The 20,898-nt window shown below is 48.5% G+C and overlaps 1 protein-coding gene and 1 pseudogene across 5 annotated transcripts in view; one reads left to right on the top strand and one right to left on the bottom strand.

Annotated features, from left to right (window-relative positions):
• ADD2 (adducin 2) overlaps positions 1-20,898 on the bottom strand; it is a 113,843-nt gene that overhangs the window by 53,209 nt on the left and 39,736 nt on the right. The window lies entirely within an intron of this gene.
• On the top strand, positions 11,661-20,210 carry LOC308627576 (kelch domain-containing protein 10-like; annotated as a pseudogene). The gene is made up of 2 exons: positions 11,661-11,724; positions 18,924-20,210. The product of its transcript is annotated as a kelch domain-containing protein 10-like (transcript).

The raw sequence follows: 20,898 nt of genomic DNA, 5'->3' as shown, positions 1-20,898 counted from the left end.
ACTCTTTCTTCTTTGCCATCATCTCCCTTCAGCTCAGGTTGTCCTCTCCTCCCAGAAGCCTTCCCTCCACACCCCTGTCCCTTACGCTCTCCTATCACTGTTACCCTCCTCTTTCATTCCACTTATAATCCGACAGCAACAATCTATTACCATGAGCTCCTAGCAGGCAGGGCCTGTGTCTTTGCCATTTCTCTATTCCTTGTGTTGCTATAGGGCCTGGTGCCAGGTAGGTGCTGAATAAATGTTATTTGAACTAAAACTCAACTAATGGTGAATTGGGAGGAGTTAGGATGGTTCAGCAGAGTAGCACTGTCCAGGCCCTGGGGTCCCAGAGGTGAGTAAGGCCCTGGGGGAGTCCAGGGAACAGCGTCGGGAGACAGACCCCTGAGCAGCCCATATCAGAGTAACGTGATAATGGGGCGTGCGTGGCAGGCACCCTAGAGCCTAAATCACCTCCCCTAAAATAACCTGTTCTTTTGTTATGTAACCCAAATGGCTGGGCCTGCTCTGGCAGCGGTTCTTCTTGCCTATTTTGAGACAGAATTTCAGTAATTGATTGGAACTCTAACAAAGCCAACTCCACAATATAGCACCGACTGTGGCCACACGGAGGAGAAGGTAATAGACACCCTTGGCTCAGCCCCGCCCCCTTATCCATCCCTCTCACCTCTTCCCTCCAGTAGCTCCTCCTCTGCCCCACCCCTCCACCGCAGGACCCTCAGCTCCCCGCTCAGGGGAGCCCTGGAACTCCCTCTGGGCATCTCCAGTTTGCACCCTCACACTCCTTTTTTTTTTTTTTGCGGTACGCGGGCCTCTCACTGTTGTGGCCTCTCCCGTTGCAGAGCACAGGCTCCGGACGCGCAGGCTCAGCGGCCATGGCTCACGGGCCCAAGCCGCTCCACGGCATGAGGGATCTTCCTGGACCGGGGCACGAACCCGTGTCCCCTGCATCGGCAGGCGGACTCTCAACCACTGCGCCACCAGGGAAGCCCACCCTCACACTCTTGAGACTACTCAGCAAAGACTCTGCTGGGATTCACCCTCCTAGGAGAGCAGCCGGGGACCACAAATCATGAAAGACGCTCCCTGTCGCAGGTCATTTTCTTCCCTGTCCCACTGAAGACCGTGTATATGTCACCAGTGGAGTATGAAATCACTTTTCTGTGGGTCGTTCCTTGTAGCTAAAAAGGAACAGAAGGTCTCGAAGAGGATGCTCAAGTTGTCTGACTTTTGGTTAAAATCTGTTTCAGCCCCGTGAGCCCACAAGGGAGCCGAGTGACTGTCTCCTGCCACTTCAGTGGGAGGTGTCCAGGCAGGAGCCGACAGCCTGTATCACTCGCACCCCAAGCCCAAAGCAGAAAGACATGGCAAGTGGTCCTTCTGCAGTTGCTCCCACTGCTGCCATGGGCACGGCCACCCCCTGGGTTGTGCCAGCCTCTAAAGCCCCAGGCCCCCAGCCCCACAGGTCAGCTCCAGACAAGGACAGCACGGCATTTGCTTCAAGCCTGAGACTTAAAGTCAGAGCCCAAACTCACCGATCCCTGAATAAAACTTCCAGAAGTGAGGGAGGAGCTGGTCAAGGCCCTGCTGCTGTTACTTTGCAGAGTAAATGGAGACCGTTGAACAAGGGACCGGACCACACCCTGCCTGGTCTGTTCAGATAAAGAGAAAGCTCATGCCCCTGGGTGGCGGGATTACGGCTGAAGCTTATCATCAGCTTCTTCACGTACTTCTGAATTTTCCACAGCTCTGCATAAGGTATTAACTGTTGTCACCACTTAGGATGAAAATAGTTTCAAAGAAGAAAGGGCAAAGGAGGAAGGAGAGAGTCTCCCTCTGTCCATCTCTAGAAACTCCCTTGGCTGGAAGAATCCTTTAACCCCCTGGCTGCTGCAGGCCTAAGAAGGAAGACATTATTCAATCCAAAAAATTGGGGCTGTTAAACCCAAATAGGTATTGGAGCTGTGCCCAGCCCTTCTCATCAGTGCTGCGGTGAAGGGCCCATCATCCTGGTTTTCAGGTGAGGAAACTGAGGCTCAGGAAATGGAGTGACTTGATCAGGATCACAGAGCTATGGGGTGCCATCGCATTACTGAGTGATACATACATAGATCATTACAACACTGGGGGTGGGGGACAGTGCCCCAGTACAGGCTCGTGGACCACGGGGTTCCAGGGAGGTCTCAACCTTGATGCACCAGCGTGAACTTTAACACACTTGCCAGGTATCCCTGCCATCAGTCACAAAACCATGCGGACCTCATGCGTTCAGTGAAATGAAAGAAAGGGGGATTCAGGAAACCTTGGTGATGCAGAGACAGTCCTGAACTAGCGGGATGGCTGGGCTCAGCCTTCAAACACTCAGTCCTTTCAGTGAGGAGGTCAGCCAAACTTGCATACTATGTGGATGAAAGCTCATCCAAAAGCCTGTCTAATTGAACTGACACGTCCTCTGATTCACTGTTCCACACCTCAGGCTGTCCTAGAATCCAGTCACAGGTACTTTTAAGTGGTCATCTCGTCTACCTTTTGCCTTCAGGAAAGACTGTACCCAAAAACCAATGGAGCCATATTTTGAAAAGTTTCACCTTGGTCAAATTCAAACACAAAACAGTTGATTCTGCTTTGGGGCCTAACCTGAGAGCATTTGTCCTTCATGTGGCAGGACTCCTCTTGCCCCCAACTCCACCTCCAGCCAAGAAGTCCAGGGAACAGCTATTGGATGCTGTGTCCTCTATGTCTAATAGAATGAACCACATCCTCGGCAGACGAGGTTTGTTGGCTATCGATCCTGCTTCTGCCAGGGATGCTGTCCCAAGATCTACAGAGCAAGGCAGACTGACATGCCTGGCTCCCAAACAGTATACATCCGTGTTCTGCTGAGGAGGCATCTTCCTCCTGTGTGAAACAGGACCATAATGTCATCAGGCAGAACCAGACTAGGATGAGAAGGCCAAACTTAAAAGACATCAAGATGAGACAAAATGGAAATAGATCCACCACCTGGATTTCTGATTCACTGAGCCAATGAAAACATCCATGGATGGAAGTGTTCTCCAGAAGGACTGGCACATAGTAAGTGCTCGACCAATCCCCGGTATCCTCACTCCAAGAACCCTCCCAGATCTGCCTTTGGAATCTGCCCTGCATTTTCCCAATGTTGGGAGTAGAGAAATTTAAGGCAAGCAGAGAGAAAATTAAGAACTATTACAGGGAGTGGGGATGGGCTGGGATGGTAAATTACTCAAAAGGAGTCCAAAGCTATCTCATTACATTAAGAGCCCAGGGAGTTGGCTCTACCATGCAACATCGTCGCTAAGATCCAGGCTCTGGAGAGCATTAAGGGCCCAGGATCAAATCCCAGCTCTGCACCTTTCCAACTGTTACTTAGTTTCTCGAAACCTCAGTTTCTTCATCTGTACGATGGAGACAGGAACAGTGCCTCCTCAGGGGATCATATGAGGCCATTTATGTAAGGACAGGCTTGGCACAGGGTCTGGTAGATAATAAGTGCTCAATAAATGTTACGTGCTACTATTCAATCAGTCCTCATGTGTTCTATGACAGTGTAACAATTGAATCTTATCAGTTTTTTTGTTTTGTTTTGTTTTGTTTTGCGGTATGCAGGCCTCTCAGTGTTGTGGCCTCTCCCACTGCGGAGCACAGGCTCCGGACACGCAGGCTCAGCGGCCATGGTTCACGGGCCCAGCTGCTCCGCGGCATGTGGGATCTTCCTGGACCGGGTCACGAACCCACGTCCCCTGCATCGGCAGGTGGACTCTCAACCACTGCGCCACCAGGGAAGCCCAACAATTGAATCTTTAAATCACAGTCTGGATTCCGTCTTGCCATCAAGCGCATACATCTGGGCTGACTGCCCCATCAAATGTTCTCAAGGGAATGTCAAAGAATCTGTGAAACTGAGCTTAATAAAATTAGACAGGTTATGTCTGCTGCTGAATTTCTGTACTAAAGACACAGGTAGATTTGGGGCTGATTATGCATTTTTAAATGGTGGGCTCCACTTTTCCATCTAAGCAGGTAGTCTAGAGTTTCCACTGCTGGTTGTGATGCTGCTTGCGCCACTGCTGAGAATGCCTGGACTGGGTGTGGGCTTTTCCAGCTAATTCTCTGACCCTCTCAACCCGATATTTATTGTAGGTACAAAAGGCTGTATGCAGTCATCACCATGCTTGTGCCTTGGGAAGGGCTTGTGCCTTGGGAAGGGCTTCTGGCGATTCTTAGCAGTCAAGCTTGGAACTCAAGAGAAAGGGGTGAGTCTCTCAGTCTGGGAAAAATGAAGGTGGCAAAAGACTGCAAACCAAGGCAGAAAATCATGAAGGGTATAAAGAGGATGAATGCAAGGGGAGATCTCACTCTCAGCATTCAAAGCAAGGGCAGTTAAAACAAATTAAATGAGGTTTCACATGCTGGTTAGTAAACAAATGGCATGTGTGAGCCCAAGGCAGGAGGCAGATCAAAAGTGCCAAGTGATGAAACCATACTAAATACTCATCTAAGTACCTTCTTTAACGGTAAACACCCACAAGGCACCTAGCCATGCAGGCTGTCTCATGGAAACATGTACCTATACAGTGTTAAATGAAAAAGTTTTGGGGTAGAATCTATCTATATATATATATATACACATTTTTTTAAGTGCCCGCTATGCCCAGGCACTGTGCTCAGCACTGCCCTGCCATAAGCCTGACATTCCAGAGCCCATGCTGCGCTGTGGGGTGAGGGACTGAGCAGCTGTGTGACCGTGGGCACTGTGTGCTTCATTTCTAAATGGCGGCCATAGCAGTACCTCTCTCATGAGAATGTCTCACCTGCATTTCTGGGTGGCCTTTTCATGAGGGATTCAGAACTTGGCTCAGCTGCCAGCATCCTAATGAAACCATGCACCTGTCCAGGGCACATTTGCCTCTGCCCCTTTGTGCCCCCCACAAACACACACCATGCACGTGGGCCTTCAGAGCTCAAGCCCGGTTGTAATGCTCCCTGGGCTGCTCACCCAGGCACACCAGGAGGTGGCCTGGTAACATCTCCCCTGTGGTTCTGGCCCCTCCTGGACTCTTGGATTTTGCTTCTGGCTCTCCTTGACTTGGAGCCCCATCTTGGGGTTGCAGGACTCAGCTCCGCGCCCTCTAGAGAGCTGAGCATCCATCCTGGGCAGGTCCACAGAGAGAGTCCCCAGCAATCCCTGCCCCGAGCAATGTCCCCAGCCATGGCTATGCATGTGGTCCTTTGACATAGATGGGAGGCACTGTGTCAGTCACTCACTGCTGAGGAAGATGTGCTCCCCATCCTCCGGGCACCAACAACTGGGGGTCCCCCGACCTCCAGGCACTGTGTGGTGGGAGCAGAAGGGCCCACACCGGATCCTGGCCTTCTTTGGGCCCAGCCTCACTGGGCAGTGGGACAAAGAGTCCTGGTGCCATCTCTCTCCTCCACCTCTTGAACCTTCCATAATTTCTGAAGCATTTAATAATGCTTCTGAATGATGAAGCGTATGGTAAAGAGCACAGATTCTGAGGCAGACTGCCTGGTGTGTAGGCCAAGTTCAACTCTACTTGCTGTGAGAGCTTAGGCGAGTTCCTGAACTACTCGGAGCTTCAGTTTCCTCATCCGTAAAGTGGGCGTGGTAATTAGAGTAGCAGCCCTGAGGGGGTGTTGCAATCAAATGGATTCGTCCATGTGAAACATGGAGGGCAATATCTGTCATAGGAAAGGCATCAGTAATGCTGGTATTATTCATCAGTGTTCAGCAGTACGGCTAAATCAGAATGCCAGGCTGGACTAGCTGCGGGGGGTGAGCTATGGCAAGGGGCTGGAAGCATCTGCCTGGGAAGGTTCCAGAGGGGTCTGCAGTGGGTTGAACAGTGGCCCCTCCCCTCAAACAATTAGGTCCATGTCCCAACTCCCAGAACCTACGAATGTGACCTGATTTGGAAAATGGATCTTTACTGATGTAATTAAATTAAGAATCTCAAGATTAAATCATCCTGAGTTATCCTGGTGGGCCCTGAGTCCCATCACAACTGTCCTTACAAGCCACATGGAGATGGATGCAGAGATCTGAATGATGCAGCCACAAGGCAAGGAATACCAGGAGCCACCAGAAGCTGGAAGGGGAAAGAAAAGATTCTCCCTTAGAGCTCTGGCGGGACTTCAGCCCAGCTGACACCTTGATTTCACACTTGTGGCCTCCCCAGCTGTTTCAGGCTTCTCTGACCCTAAAATTCACACACATTGCCTGAGGATCTTGCTGACCTGCAGACGCTGATTCAATCAGCGGGTCCGGAGTGAGGCCTGAGATTGTGCATTTCTCAAAAGCTCCTGGGTGAGGCTGATACCACTGGTCTACAGACCATGCTTTGAGCAGTGAGGGTACAAGAGCCTATTGTCATCAACAGCACCACGATTGCAAAGTGGACCCCTAAAACCAAAAGCTCAAAATTTGTAGACGCAGCGAGCCACCATGCAGGGCCACCGTGGCAGTGAAGGAGCCCAGCTTTCATCTGCAGGATGAAGAGTGGATGCAAGTTGTTGACCTTTGATGACATGTCTCCCTGGGCTTAGCCAATGCTTCTAAATTGAACAGCAGCTCACTGGGCCAGTGCTAATGGCTTCTGACTGCTCCAGTTCATCACTCTCTAACAGGGTCAACCAAGAAGTGGTTTCATCTTTTTGGATGGAAAAAAACCAAAACAAAACACCAGATTATCTCTGGCTTATGAAGGGCCCAGAACAATTCCTGAGAGAATGGAAACTTTGATGACAGAATCCCAGTTCTCTAATTTCAATGAACTGGATGGAGACTTCTACATCAGTACTTTTTAAAAAAATATTTAATTATTTGCTTTATTTTTTTGGCTGTGTCGCATCTTAGTTGCGGCATGCGGGATCTTCGTTGAGGCATGCGGGATCTTTCGTTGTGGCGTGCGGGCTCTTCGTTGTGGCACACGGCCTCCTCTCTAGTTGTGGCATAAGGGTTTTCTCTCTCTAGTTGTGGCGTGCAGGCTCCAGAGTGCATGGGCTCTGTAGTTTGCAGCACGCGGGCTCTCTCGTTGAGGCGCGCTAGCTCAGTAGTGGTGGCGCGCGGGCTTAGTTGCCCCATGGCACGTGGGATATTAGTTCCCCGACCAGGGATTGAACCCGCGTCCCCTGCATTGGAAGGCGGATTCTTTGTCACTGGACCCCCAGGGAAGTCCCTACATCAGTACTTTTGCCATAATGTTTTTATGGAGTGAAAAGCACCTGGTCCAAAAAGAAGGCAAGAATGTGCCTCTAACATAGCCTGAGCTCTTCCACGACTCAGTATCTAGAAGCTCAGTTTGATAGACAAGAAGGGAAAGGCAGCTGCACGGATGCCCCAGATGACGGTGGGAGTGGAAGAGCTTTACCCCATAAAAGAGCCTAGATTTAAAACTGAAAACAAAAAAGGCGGGTCCACCAAGTCCAAAGGAAGAATGGGCAGAAGAAGATACAGTTGTCCCTTGGCCTGAAGTCTCCCTACATTCATTTCCCCACTCATCTCTTTCTCCAGCACTTGCTCCTTCAATCCAATCCACACCCATGGTTATATGTCTAAAATGCTTCACAAAAACCATCCATGTCTTCTTGTCTGTAGCCAGATGGTCCCCAGGCTTTATACCATGTACCAGCTCCCATGAATCAGCAGCACTGCCCTAGGGGAGCTTGAGTCCTCCTCTGCCTTCAGTCAGAAAGAATGTGGGGATTGGTTTCCAGCACCTGCTGTGGGCTGGGGGCAGGGGGCACCAGAAATGGCACCATGCCATTTCTTTCTGGACAGGCTTTCAAGCTCCTCAGCTTGGCACTGAGGTGCCATCTTCCCGCTCCTACTACATGAAAGGCCCAGCCCAGACTGACAGACAGGCCCTCCCTCTCCACCCCAACGCAGCACATGCATCCCTGCCTCTGCAGCCTGGCTCAGGCCAGACCTCTCCTCTTCCCCTGGTCAAGGTCTTTCTATTCTCTCCCTTTTCTCAGCTCCAGGACCTCTCATTTGTCACCAAACTGGCATCTTTTCCAGCTACTGCTCATCTCTGTATATGTCAGGACAAAAATGACTAACGCATGAGTGTCCCCAGCTCTTCCCCCCACCACGGGCCTTCCCTCCCTGAATGTCAAGAGCCTGCCTCGCCTCCTTGGTTCTTTGGGCTTCGTAATGCAGAATGGACAGGAAGGGAAGTGGGGAGAGAACGAGAGGTAAGCCCTTCAAGGAAGCCGGAGAGGAGAGCGCGTGAGGCCTGAGGGCAGCGGGCAGAGAAGCGTGGATTCATGGGCAGCGTTGCCGTGCTCTGCACACTCCCCGTTTCACAGGAAACGCAAAACCTGGAGTTATTACAAAGGGCTTCCGGTTACTTAGTCCACCCTTGAGCCACAGCCGTGCTCTCGGTTCAGACCTCCTGGGACATGGCTGTGTGAGTGTCCTATTCCCAGCCTGGCGGAAGGACCATTTCCTGCCCCTGTCTCCCAGGGACTGGGGTAGGTCCCAAGTGCAGGGGTCGGAGAACCCCTCACTTCACAGGTAAAGAGCCTGAAGCCCAGAGATGGGGGGCTGTTAGCACCTCAAACTCCACTGCAGCTGACATCTGTGTGAGCCGTTCGTCCCGAGCTGAGGACAGAGCTAAGACCACTTCCCTTCTTTGGGAGGAGAACACCTTAGGCAAGGGGATGTCCAGCCAATCCAGTCTGACAGGGGCTGATTGAAGACACTCCATGAAAAAGGTGCCTTGTGTGAAAATCCGTTAAACATTCTAGAAAAGCCTGATGTGGACACTGCCCTGTTGTGAATTATTTTATGATGGGAAGCATCGTTTTGCACAGACAGCGACCATCACTGGTCATGGGTGAGGCCCTTTGACCCCTTTGCCTTCGGGTTCAGCTCTCCACCCACAGGTATGAACCGTTTTCTGTCTCCTCTTTCTCTTCCATTCCCCATCTTGTACCTACCCCTCCTCCCCACACCCACAAACACCTTCCCTGAAGCCTTGCCACGTTTTCCCCCCATAAAGGCAAGCCCAGCGCAGAACAAGGCAGGTGTACCTTGAGAAGGTTTGTTTCTGATGCTGGGATGAAGAGTCTCATTAAAGACCAGTGTGGCCTTATTGGCCTGATTTTCCCATCGGCACACCCTTGAGGAAACACTGAACTTCTCTCTCTCATTGAATGTCAGAGTTAAGAGGGACTTCAACAGCAGCTTGGCCTGGGCTGCTCCCAGCCTAACCATTTCTCAGCCTTCCCTGCCGATGCCTGCAGGCGCCACGTCATCTGGCTTCCTGCTGGGTTGCGGGCAATAGGAGACACTGACCCAAGATTTGTGAGGGGAAGATGCCAGAGTATTTCCTCCCTCATTCTCTGCCTCAAGCAGCATCCCCTCCACTGCCCCAGCTCTTGCCCCAGAGGCCCCCATGTTCCAGCTTCCACAGAGTGGCCCTGGCCCCTGGGCTGGGATGATAACCCCCTCCTCCCCTTCTCCCTCCAGCTTCGAGGAAGAAGAGACATCCCACTGGGGCTAACCTCGGGGCTACCTTCTCATACCCTATCTGTTTCTGCTCCTCCATTACTTGTGTAATTGTCCTGCATTCAATTCCCTCTGTCGAGATACTTGAAGAAGTTCCTATTTTCCTTGTTAGACCCTCACTGATACACAGCCCAGCCCTCCCCACCCACGTCTTTAAACCTATGAGAAAACTGAGCCCAAGAGGGTGGGATGTGTCCAAAGAAAGACACACTAATACTTAGTTGTCTGTGACTGGACTGGGTCTCCAGGCTCTGTCTTCCTCGTCTCTGTAGAATATGGCAGGGGGTGCTTGCTTTTCACTTTCAAGCCCAAAGAGTCACGAGTCATTAGGATCAAGTGTGAAATATGTGACTTCTAAGGAACAACCACAGTTGTAATTCGTTCACATTCTAAACACACCCTCTGGACATGAGGAGTGCTTTCAACCTCTATTGTGGGAGATGGAAACACATCAATTAGAATAGCCCAGGAGGTAACCACAGCCAGGTCACCTCCTGCTTCCTGTGCCTCAGTTTCCATATCTAAGGGATTAAAAGTGACACAAAATGACCATTTCTAGAAGCATTTAAACACCTCTCTTAATATATGCAGCAAAATTCAACTCCTCAGATTTTTTGGACCAGATGGTTTCTCAACTCTGCAAAGCAGGTTTAATTTAATAATTATTTAAATATGCCATATATTTTAAATACATAGAGCTTCTACTAATTAACACTTCGTAATTTCTCCAGAGTCCCACAGGCAATTGTTACCACTTTTAACTGGTGAAAGATAGTGTCAAGAAAATGAACCCTATTTCCTTTCCAAATTGCAGCCCAGGATAGTCTATGTGCAGTATCTCATCTCTTCTGCCTGGTGTGAACGGAGTGGTGGGAAAAGACGAGTGTGACCCCCTAGGGCTGGATGATGGGGACGTGAGCAGAACATCACCTCAGGTGCTTTGAATAATGATGTTCTTCAAAAGGGCCGATCGTTACACAGATGCACCTAAGGTAAACAGTGACCTGACAAGCAGACACAGACATACGTGCACCTAGGTAGATGCAAACACAGCACTTGTATGAAAAACCCAGTCACAGGGCAAAATGAGCCCAGTCTGTGTAAGCCTGAGAAGCAGGGCAAACTAAACCCAGGTGCAGAGTGGGAGCGAGGGGCGCTCTTCCCCCAAATCTCACCAGGCTGCCTAAACATCCTCACCCTACTCCTCTGTGCCCGCAGTTCCATCATTTAGAGGTTTATTTGCCTAATATGTCTTCTCCTTTTAAAGGCCATCCCTCTTGGGAGATTCAGTTGGATATTTGTCCTTTCTACCGATACATCACTGTGACCTAATGAGCTGGCTTTCTTCCTGCAGCTTTGCAGACATCCAGGGCTCATAAGCCCCCAAGGAGGACATGGCGCACTTAGGGGTGCCCACTGGGAGGATGCAGGCTGCCTTACTTTATTGTAAAAGGGACCCTGGGCACCTGGGAGTGGAGAAAAAGGGGTACCTAGGAGTTGCTGGGGCACCGAAGAGGGAGGGAGGAGGGAACGTCTGCTTACCCAGGGCTCTGTCTAGGACAGGCTCCCACACGCCATGCTCATTACAGCCTCAGGATGCTGCTTCTCTGGGGGAAAAGGAAAAGATGTGAGCAAAAGGTTGACAATGCAGCTGGGGATAAAAATGACAGGAAAGACTGAGTGTGATGGAAGAAAGTCTCATTGTGTGGAAACTTCTTTCTTGAAAATCTAAAAATAAAGACCTAGAACAGGCTTCCACCTGTCACGAGACTGGAAGTTCTCAGAGGGAAGCCCGGCCTGATTTTGCTCCACACTGTATTCCAGCACCTAGAACAGTGCCTGAGAGATGGGAGGTGCTCTATAGGAAATGGTTACGTGAATGAGGTGGGACAGACCAACACACAATGGGAGCTCTTCCAGGCCTTCCCATCCCATGTCTGAAGGCCCACAGACCACCCGTGGCTGCACCGTCTCTTGCTGGAGTTATGGATGGGCCTCTGGGGAAGAGGAAGCCTGCTCTGCAGACCCCTACAGAGATGTGTGCTGAGCTCTGCTGGTTTTCTGATGTCCCCCTGGGTCGCTGCATTCATTAGGCAGCAACTGCTAAATGGCCAGCCCACCTGTCACCTCCAGCAGCCCAGGCATCTTCCTGCTGACGCCCACCACAGGAGGTAGATGCTGCACCAACCAAACTTACATTTCCCTGAACCAAACCTGTGGTTCAACGGGCAGCAGGCTCTGCACCAGAAGAGACTGAAGGGAAATTCTTGGGAGTATTTTCCACCTTTCATTTTTGAGGCACCACAGGAAAAATAAAACTGCTGATATTCTGTTAGACCCAGTGCCCCAAGGTGATGTTTATGGCCATATTTTCAACCTCCCCCTCCCTTCATTGGGTTCAGAGGATTAAGTGGCACAGGTAGTAGGTGAGGACGTGGCCGTGATTCTGGAGGAAGGTAGAGCAAGGTTAATGTTTTGTAACCATGAAGCAGTACAAAACTATATAGTATGAAGACTATGGATCTTTACAACTTGCAAACCTCTTTTGTCAATCAATCAAAAACAGCACTGGATTTAGCCAGTGACACTACCTAAAGCCCATCTACAAAAATCCAGATACACACAGAAGCATCTTGCTCAGTGCGAGGCTCACAGTAAGTTCTCAATTAATTTCTGTGCGATCGAGAAACAATTGAACGCAATGCGTATCTGGCCCCATTGAGGTCATATGTGTATGAAACAGAAAGCCTTCCTGATCCCTGGGTACACATGATGTGTACACCATACTGAGAAACCAGGGCACTAAGTGGACATTCCAGGGACTGTGTCCTGGGGAAAGAGCACTGGACAGACTCAAGAGACCACGGGTCAGGTCTGATCCTGGATCTCCAACTAATTCACTCTGTGATCGACAGCAAGCCACTTAACCTCTCTGGGCTTCTGTTTTCCCAACTGTAAAATAAAGAGCGGGACGAGGCAGCCTCTAAGTTCCTCCCAGTTCAGAGGTGTTCTTTTGAGTCTGTGATTTGAACACAGGATTGTGATTTGCTTGGTCCATGTCGGGGAAGAGCTGAGACTGGAAACACAGGCCCCTGGGCTCACCCCCTCTGCAGTCATCCTCAGATGGCCCTCAGCGATGTGGGAGGTGAGGCCAGAGAGGAGGATCCTGTGTCATCTAGAGTTAGAGCAACATGGGCCCAGGGCCAGGCAGGTTGCCTCCAAACAAAGAACTCAGCCTAGGGAGAGCCCACTGTTTGCATGGGGGAGGTAATGTCTTTCATTTGGGGAGATGAAGGAAACAAAGGAGCTTGGCAGAGGGCTTTGAAGGCCACAGCTCATCCCCTGGCTCCTGGGGGAGGGGGGCCGGCAGGAGCTAAATTTGAGCCACAGAGCTGGGAACCTCACAAGAGGAAAGGGTCCCTGAAACACCTCATGGAGAAGTACAGGCTTCAGACCTCCCTCTCTCTCAACCTGCCTTCCTCTGCTAATTAATTCCCATCTTGTCACAGTCACTCTTGGCCCAGAAGTCCCGCTTACAATTTCCCATCTATATTACCTGGCATTCAAGAATTCCAGGCACTGACAGACACACAAAAAATAAGACACATTTGAACAAATGAGCAGGTTTGATAAGCTCAGGGTCCAAGGGCCACCTTTATTAGATCTGCCATCAGCTACAATTTTGCAGATTCTTTTCTCTGAGATTTTTTGGCAGCAGACGTTGCTTCCTGCAGGAGATGTGAAATCGCTGCTGGCATGCTCCTCCCCTGCCATCCATAGACTGCTTTTTAAAGAGACTTTAATAATGCATAGGAAGGGCAGGGCGGTGCCTGAATTAAACAACAAGCCTCCACCAAGATGAGACGTGCTGCTTGAAATCAGGCTGGTGGACAAAGCAAATGGACCCGCTTTTAGCCTGAGTCCTCTGGTTTGCATCAAGAATGGGAGTTTGGATCCCAAATCCTTTTCTGAGGATGCCATCTGACAAGTGTAGGTTTGAGCCAACATCAGCTTGTCAGGAGCCGATTTTCATTTCCTCCCAGCAGCCTGGCCACACAAATCATTGCTAGCTGGACAAACAAGAAATGCTTTTCATTTAGCCTTCAAGAGTTCTAGGGGTGAATACATATTTGACTGACGTGTCAAAAAGTTATCAAAAAGGTGTTGCAAGTCTGGTAAAATATGTCAAGGATCAGAGGCAATGCAGTGGAAAGGAAGGGAAGATTCTATATCTGGATTCCCAATGTGCAAATTACATAAGGGATGTTACTGTGCCACCTGGGAAGTTGTTAATATTGTTAATAATACAGTAAGATTTGGCAAGTTTTATGAAATGGGCTGCCACATTGATACAGAAAGGGTCGCCTTTCTTGTCTCCAAGTCCCTGTACTTTCCACCCACCCACACGCGCACGCACACACACACACACACACACATGCACAAAACCCACCCCCAGAAGCAGATGAGCAGACTTCAGCCCTGTTGTCAAGGAAACCAGTCTGTTCTGAGCTCTAGATTTAGAAAGCCTGGGCCTGGCCTCAGCAGTGCCTTCTGCCCACTTCTTCTGATGGGCCTGCCGTCGCTTCCCCACCAGGGACACCCTTTCACAAGGTTGCTAACATTGGCCTGTAGAGTGGGTGCTCCATGGACAGACAGTCCAAACCAGCCCGCTGGCAGCTGTACAGGCCACATGAACAAATCCATGCGAAAAAATGAGTTTATCCACATGGAAAGGGAGAGGACAATTGACAAGGGCCTGGGACAAGTGCCAAGTGATTGACCCACGTAACCAGGAATGGCTTCGGGAAGCAGGATCAACCACCCAAAGCCAGCCCAGCACTTCTCCCTCCAAAACATCTACCCCCATGTTTCTCCAAACAGGAGGGTCACCCCACTGGCGTCCACCAATGGTTCAAACCTGGTGCTCCACCTGAGGCAGGGAGGGGGGTCCAGGGAAGCCATTTGGGGTAGAGGGACTGGGTAAAATGCTCCCAGGTGGTTGGGGGCATTTGGAGAGTCAGAGATAGGACAAGGGTCTGGGAGGAGGGGAGAGAACCTCAAAATTGCTGCCACAATGGGAGAGGGTGTCTGAGATACAAAGGAAACAGGGAAAGACAGGAGGGAACCGGCTGCTGGCAGGAGGGGGAAGAGGACCACCAGCATCTTTAGGGATGTTCTCTGTGAGAAGCAAGCGTGGGGGATAAATTAAAGCGCCCTAAGGTGACATCTGCTAAGGACGCTCTTACCCAAAAAACAGCCTATGTGCTTGATCCTCTGAACTCTCTGAGCCAACACTGTGTCAGTACCCCTTTCAGAAGTGAGCACCTCAGAAGACCTATATAGACATTTCTCCAAAGAAGACATATAGATGGCCAATAGGCACATGAAAAGATGCTCATCATCGCTTATTATTAGAGAAATGCAAATCAAAACTACAATGAGGTACCACCTTACACCGGTCAGAATGGCCATCATTTAAAAGTCTACAAATAACAAATGCTGGAGAGGGTGTGGAGAAAAGGGAACCATCCTACACTGTTTGTGGGAATGTAAACTGGGACAGCCACTATGGAGAACAGTATGAAGTTTCCTCAAAAAACTAAAAATAGAGCTACCGTATGATCCAGCAATCCCTCTTCTGGGTGTATACCCAGACAAAACTATAATTTGAAAAGATACATGCAGCCCAATGTTCATTGCAGCACTATTTATAATAGCCAAGACATGGAAGCAACTTAAATGTCCATCAACAGCTGAATGGATAAAGAAGGTGTGGGGGCTTCCCTAGTGGCGCAGTGGTTGAGAGTCCACCTGCCGATGCAGGGGACACAGGTTCGTGCCCCGGTCCAGGAAGATCCCACATGCCGTGGAGCGGCTGGGCCCATGAGCCATGGCCGCTGAGCCTGCGCGTCCAGAGCCTGTGCTCTGCAATGGGAGAGACCACAACAGTGAAAGGCCCACATACCACAAAAAAAGAAAAAAGAAGGTGGTGTGTGTGTGTGTGTGTGTGTGTGTGTGTGTGTACACACACATGATGGAATATTACTCAGCCATAAAAAAGAATGAAATAATACCACTTGCAGCTACATGGATGGACCTAGAGATTATCATACTAAATGAAGTAAGTCAGAAAGAGAAAGACAAATAACATATGATATCAGTTATATGTGGAATCTAAAATATGACACAAATGAACCTATCTACGAAACAGAAACAGACTCACAGACAGAGAAAACAGACTTGTGGTTGTGGGGCAGGGAGGGATGGATTGGGAATTTGGAGTTAGCAGATGCAAACTATTATATATAGAACAGATAAACTACAAGGTTCTATTGTGTGGCACAGGGAACTATCAATACATTCAATATCCTGTGATAAACCATAACAGAAAAGAATATGAAAAAGAATATATATATTATATATATTATATAATATAGATATATAATATATAGATATATAACATATATAACTGAATCACTTTGCTGTATACCAGAAACTAACACAACGTTATAAACCAACTATACCTCAATTTTAAAAAAAGGAAGTGAGCAGCCTCCACCTTGAACTATACCTTCTGGATACACAGTTTATCTGCCTTTTTAAACCAAGCTCCTTGAGGGATCCATTTCTGACCCATCTCTCCATCCTCCACAGCCCTAGAAGGACAGCTTGCACAAACTAGGACTGATGAGGGTCTGCTGAGTTTTCATGAATGAATGAATTCTTACTCTAGATCTTGTGAAATTACCTACCCAAAGTGTTCACAATTTTGAGGGGATTATAAGAAGAATTTTATAATGTCTATCTCTAGAGTTCAGAGTATTAGTTGGGTTTTCATTTCTAGTGGTGCTTTATCCGACTGCCCCAATTATTGCGATTGCTTTATTGTTATGAATAGTGATGGTGATGGCTCTGGTTCTTGTCAGCATAGGGAAGCTACAGTGAGACACCTGCCTCTATTCCCCACTCTTCATCACAGAAGCCAGAAGAACAGGCCTATGGCAGATCAAATAAAGATGACCCTTGCACCGTGGCTTACAAAAGCAGCTAACTTATTCAAATGTGTCTGCCTGAGCAGTCACGCCTTCCCTCCTCAGGAGGGTACAAGATGGCAAGGGAAGAAGCTGTGTGCATGAAACCAGTGTCTTCTTCAGCTGCCAGGGGAGCAGAAAGGCTGAGAACAGTCAGATGGCGATGATTTCTGTCCCATCACCCAAGAAAGACTATGTCAGGAGGAAGGAACATCAGACAGGCACGAAGGTATCAAGGAGAGTGTCACAGGGGCAGTAGTTGGATTGAAGGTGGGCCAGCTGGGCACACACCTGGAGCATCCATCATCAAGCAGCATTAGAGTATCACTATTGTCATATATGTAGAGATACAGTGCCAGTTTTAACCAGGTGTTCATAGAAACAGCACCAGTTAACTAAGATTTCCGTACATGACTCCTTACATCATGGTGAAATGTAAACTGATTCTGCTCCCCTGGAGCAGACAGAAGACTTAGGACAGCTACTTGACTGTGCTGACCTACAATTTTTTTTTTACTTTTTTATTATTATTATTATTATTATTATTATTATTATTATTTGTGGTACGCGGGCCTCTCACTGTTGTGGCCTCTCCCGTTGCGGAGCACAGGCTCCGGACGCGCAGGCTCAGTGGCCATGGCTCATGGGCCCAGCCGCTCTGCAGCATGTGGGATCTTCCTGGACCGGGGCACGAACCCGTGTCCCCTGCATCGGCAGGCGGACTCTCAACCACTGCACCACCAGGGAAGCCCGACCTACAATTTTGAGGTATTTTTGTAAAGTGCCCCTCCAGCTCTCATGGTAGAAGCATGACAGTCCCCTGAAGTCTGTCACCACATTCAGCTGAAATTCCTAAATTAAAGACAGGATAAAAAAAAAAAAAAGACAGGATAGAGTGCTCTGTGCTGAGATAAGCTATTTAGCTTATGATATAACTTCTAGAACTTTTCATATGCCTTTTGAGAAGCTGCCCAGTTCAGAAAATCTTAAGAGTGTTTTCTTTATTTTGGACATGAGAAGAATTTATTTCTCCTCACTCCTCCTTTATATAAAAGTTAAATGAATACTTAAATAATAACAGCTTGGAGGGAGGCAGAATCATTAGTCCATTGAGGATGCTCACAAAGTACAATTCAGGAAAGAGACCGTCCCTATTATAAAAAGGATACTTCAGGCATCATACTGTTTTGAAACATTGAATTCATCCAAGTTCCCCTGCTCTGATTCCATCTCCCTAAGAATTCTTCCGATTGTGATTCAGCTCCTCAAATCCACGTGAGGCCAAAAGAGAGTACGTTCTGGCAAACACACCACAGATTGCCTCTGATTTTCACTACCACTCTTTAGAGTGAAAATTATTTTCCCCATTTTACAGAAAAGGAAACTGAGGCCCAGAGAGTTTAAGTGAGTTGCCCAGGAACACACAGCTAATAAGTGGCAGAACTGAACACTGGACCTGCATTCATCTGATTCCAGAGTCCAGGATCCTACAAGGCCTCCAATTGTTTCTATAGCTCGTTTACTTATTTATTTTCTAAATTAACACCATTTGTGAGACTAATCTGTAAGTGAAAACAAGAATCCAGTAACGGAAGACCAGGATTTTTTACATGATTACAAATATTTTAAGAAATGCCAGTTTAGGATGGTATCTGGCTAGTGATCCATAACTCACCCTCCCCCAACTTTTCACTAAAAACCAATGTCAACTCACATACAAAATCAGGTGATTACTCATAAGAACTCCAAAAATGAAGGCTGACAATTAGACTAGAGCTAGAACAATGGATGAATATTTACTTGTCACAAGATCTGTGAGATTGAAGGAGAGGCACAAATAGTGACTGATATGGTCACTTGTCTTTGTCACCTGCAGGACAGAAAGCTCATTAGCTGGAAGGTGAAGCCTTATTCCTCCCCAACTAAGTGCCTCCCCTCAGGGTCTATACCCTCCAGAAAATTTAGCAAACTTCCCACTATGATGTGGAAGGTGCTCCTCCAGTGGCCAGAGCCATTTCACACACACATCACCCCTGTAAGCATCTCTCATGTTACATCTGTACCAGGTTTGCAGTGTCAGTCATGCAACACAGCCAGGACAGACATGGATTCCCATGCTATGTTGCAGCCAGAGATTTGAAGACACAAATATAAAGTGGTTATGACAGAATAGGTGTGGGAATGTCAAACAAAATCCACCTCTAGACTACTCATTAAAAGTTATGTGGGGTCTCTTGAGGAACCCAGGAAGGAGGCTCAGCTAGGGCCACCGGGCCACAGGCTGCCGCGACCGGGCTGCAGCAGTCGTTAGCGGGTCATGAACTGCCAGAGGGGGTGAGGCGCCGCAGGCAGCGGCGGAGACAGCGGGGCCGGCGGGGGCATTGGGGGCAGCGGGTGTCGGGGGGCCGGCCAGCTCAACCGCGTCGTGCAGCTCTCCGGGCGGCCGCACCTGCCAGGCCACAGACCTCCACCAGCACGAGGCGGACATCATTGTGTGGCAGCTAATACCAATCTATGTGTTTGGAGGTTACAACCCAGGTGATGATGAATCAGGAGGGCAAGATAATGAAGACTATCCTCTCTTCAGGGAACTTTGGAGGTATCATTTTGCTACAGGGGTATGGCACCAGATGGGCACAGATGGCTACATACCCCTAGCATTGGCATCTATGTCACTTGTGCTGCATGGAAACAACCTGTTAGTGTTTGGAGGAACAGGCGTCCCATTTGGTGAGAGCAACGGCAATGACGTCCATGTCTGTAACGTGAAGTATAAGAGATGGGCTTTACTCAGCTGTCCGGGGAAGAAACCCAGTCGTATATATGGATGGGCCATGGCTATCATCAGTGGTCAACTGGCTATATTTACAGCACAGACCTGCACAAATTAGATCTCAGTACCAGAGAGTGGACACAACTGAAACCAAACAACCTATCCTGTGATCCACCAGAAGAGAGATACAGACATGAAATTACACATCATGGGCAGAGGATTTACCTCTTGGGAGGCGGTACTTCTTGGACAGCTTATTCCTTAAACAAGATTCATGCATACAACCTTGAAATGAATGCATGGGAGGAAATTGCAACAAAACCCCATGAAAAAATAGGTTTTCTTGCAGCCCAAAAATGTCACAGTTGTGTTCAGATAAAAAATGATGTGCTTATTTGCGGAGGCTATAATGGAGAAGTGATCCTGGGAGATATCTGGAAGCTGAATCTGCAGACTTTTCAATGGGTAAAGCTCCCAGCTACCATGCCAGAGCCAGTTTATTTTCACTGTGCAGCTGTTACACCAGCTGGTTGCATGTACATTCATGGAGGAGTGGTGAACATCCACAAAAATAAACGGACTGGGTCGTTGTTTAAGATATGGCTGGTGGTTCCTAGCCTGCTGGAACTGGCGTGGGAGAAGCTGCTTGCGGCCTCCCCCAACCTAGCAAACCTCTCCCGGACACAGTTTCTGCACCTTGGACTCACACAGGGACTCATCGAGCGCTTGAAATGAGGATTTCTGGACTGTTCATTGATTCTGGAAATGTTAATTTAAAGAGACTCCTTTATTTATGGGCAGTGTAGAATGTGCTACAGAGAAGACTGCTTACCCTGATCAAGGCCTTATTCAGAAAATACATCAGATGCCTTTCCATAAATTGTTTTAAATTTATGGAATCTCACTTTCCCTCGTGCTTTTTTCTTTGCTTCTCTCCCTTCTGCCCCAATACACACACACATACTCACATACTCCCTCTTCCTTGATGGAGTTGAGGGAAAGTCTGAAAGTACCTTAGTAACGTGATGAATCAAGATAAGATAAAGAAAAATTTAAAGGAACTCTAAACATATGACCCTGTCAGGCACTGCTCTATAAATTAAAGCAACATCATCAATAAAAACAAAAATTAAATCCGGCAACAACAACAAGAAGTTTTGGGGATAGAACAAGAAGGCTGACCTTGAGACCCTTGCAGATTATAGGGAAAGCTAGATGTTTAACTTCCTGTTTTCAAAGGTACATCTAATTGAGTAGCTGCATCTAATGGCAGCGGTGGTTGATATCTTGCTGCCTAGGTACCCAAACCGATCCTCTGACTTTGGAGAAAAGTTAAGCAGCTCAGCAGCTCTTGATTAGTGATTTCTTTTCTCGTCCTTATGGTGCCAGCAGTGGTTAGAGTTGACTTGTCTAAAGACTTTACTGCGTGTTGCAGTTGTGCTGTTTGTTGTTGCTCTTAGAAATTATGGCACCAAGAACATTTCAAATCAAGAAATTTATGGTGGTCAGAGTTCTTCGTTCTGGGCAGTTTTGAAATTCTC

The sequence above is a fragment of the Mesoplodon bidens genome (assembly GCF_964165515.1).
Source record: "Mesoplodon bidens genome assembly, chromosome: 14".
NCBI lineage: Eukaryota > Metazoa > Chordata > Mammalia > Artiodactyla > Ziphiidae > Mesoplodon > Mesoplodon bidens.
This window is presented reverse-complemented; position numbering and strand designations above follow the sequence as displayed.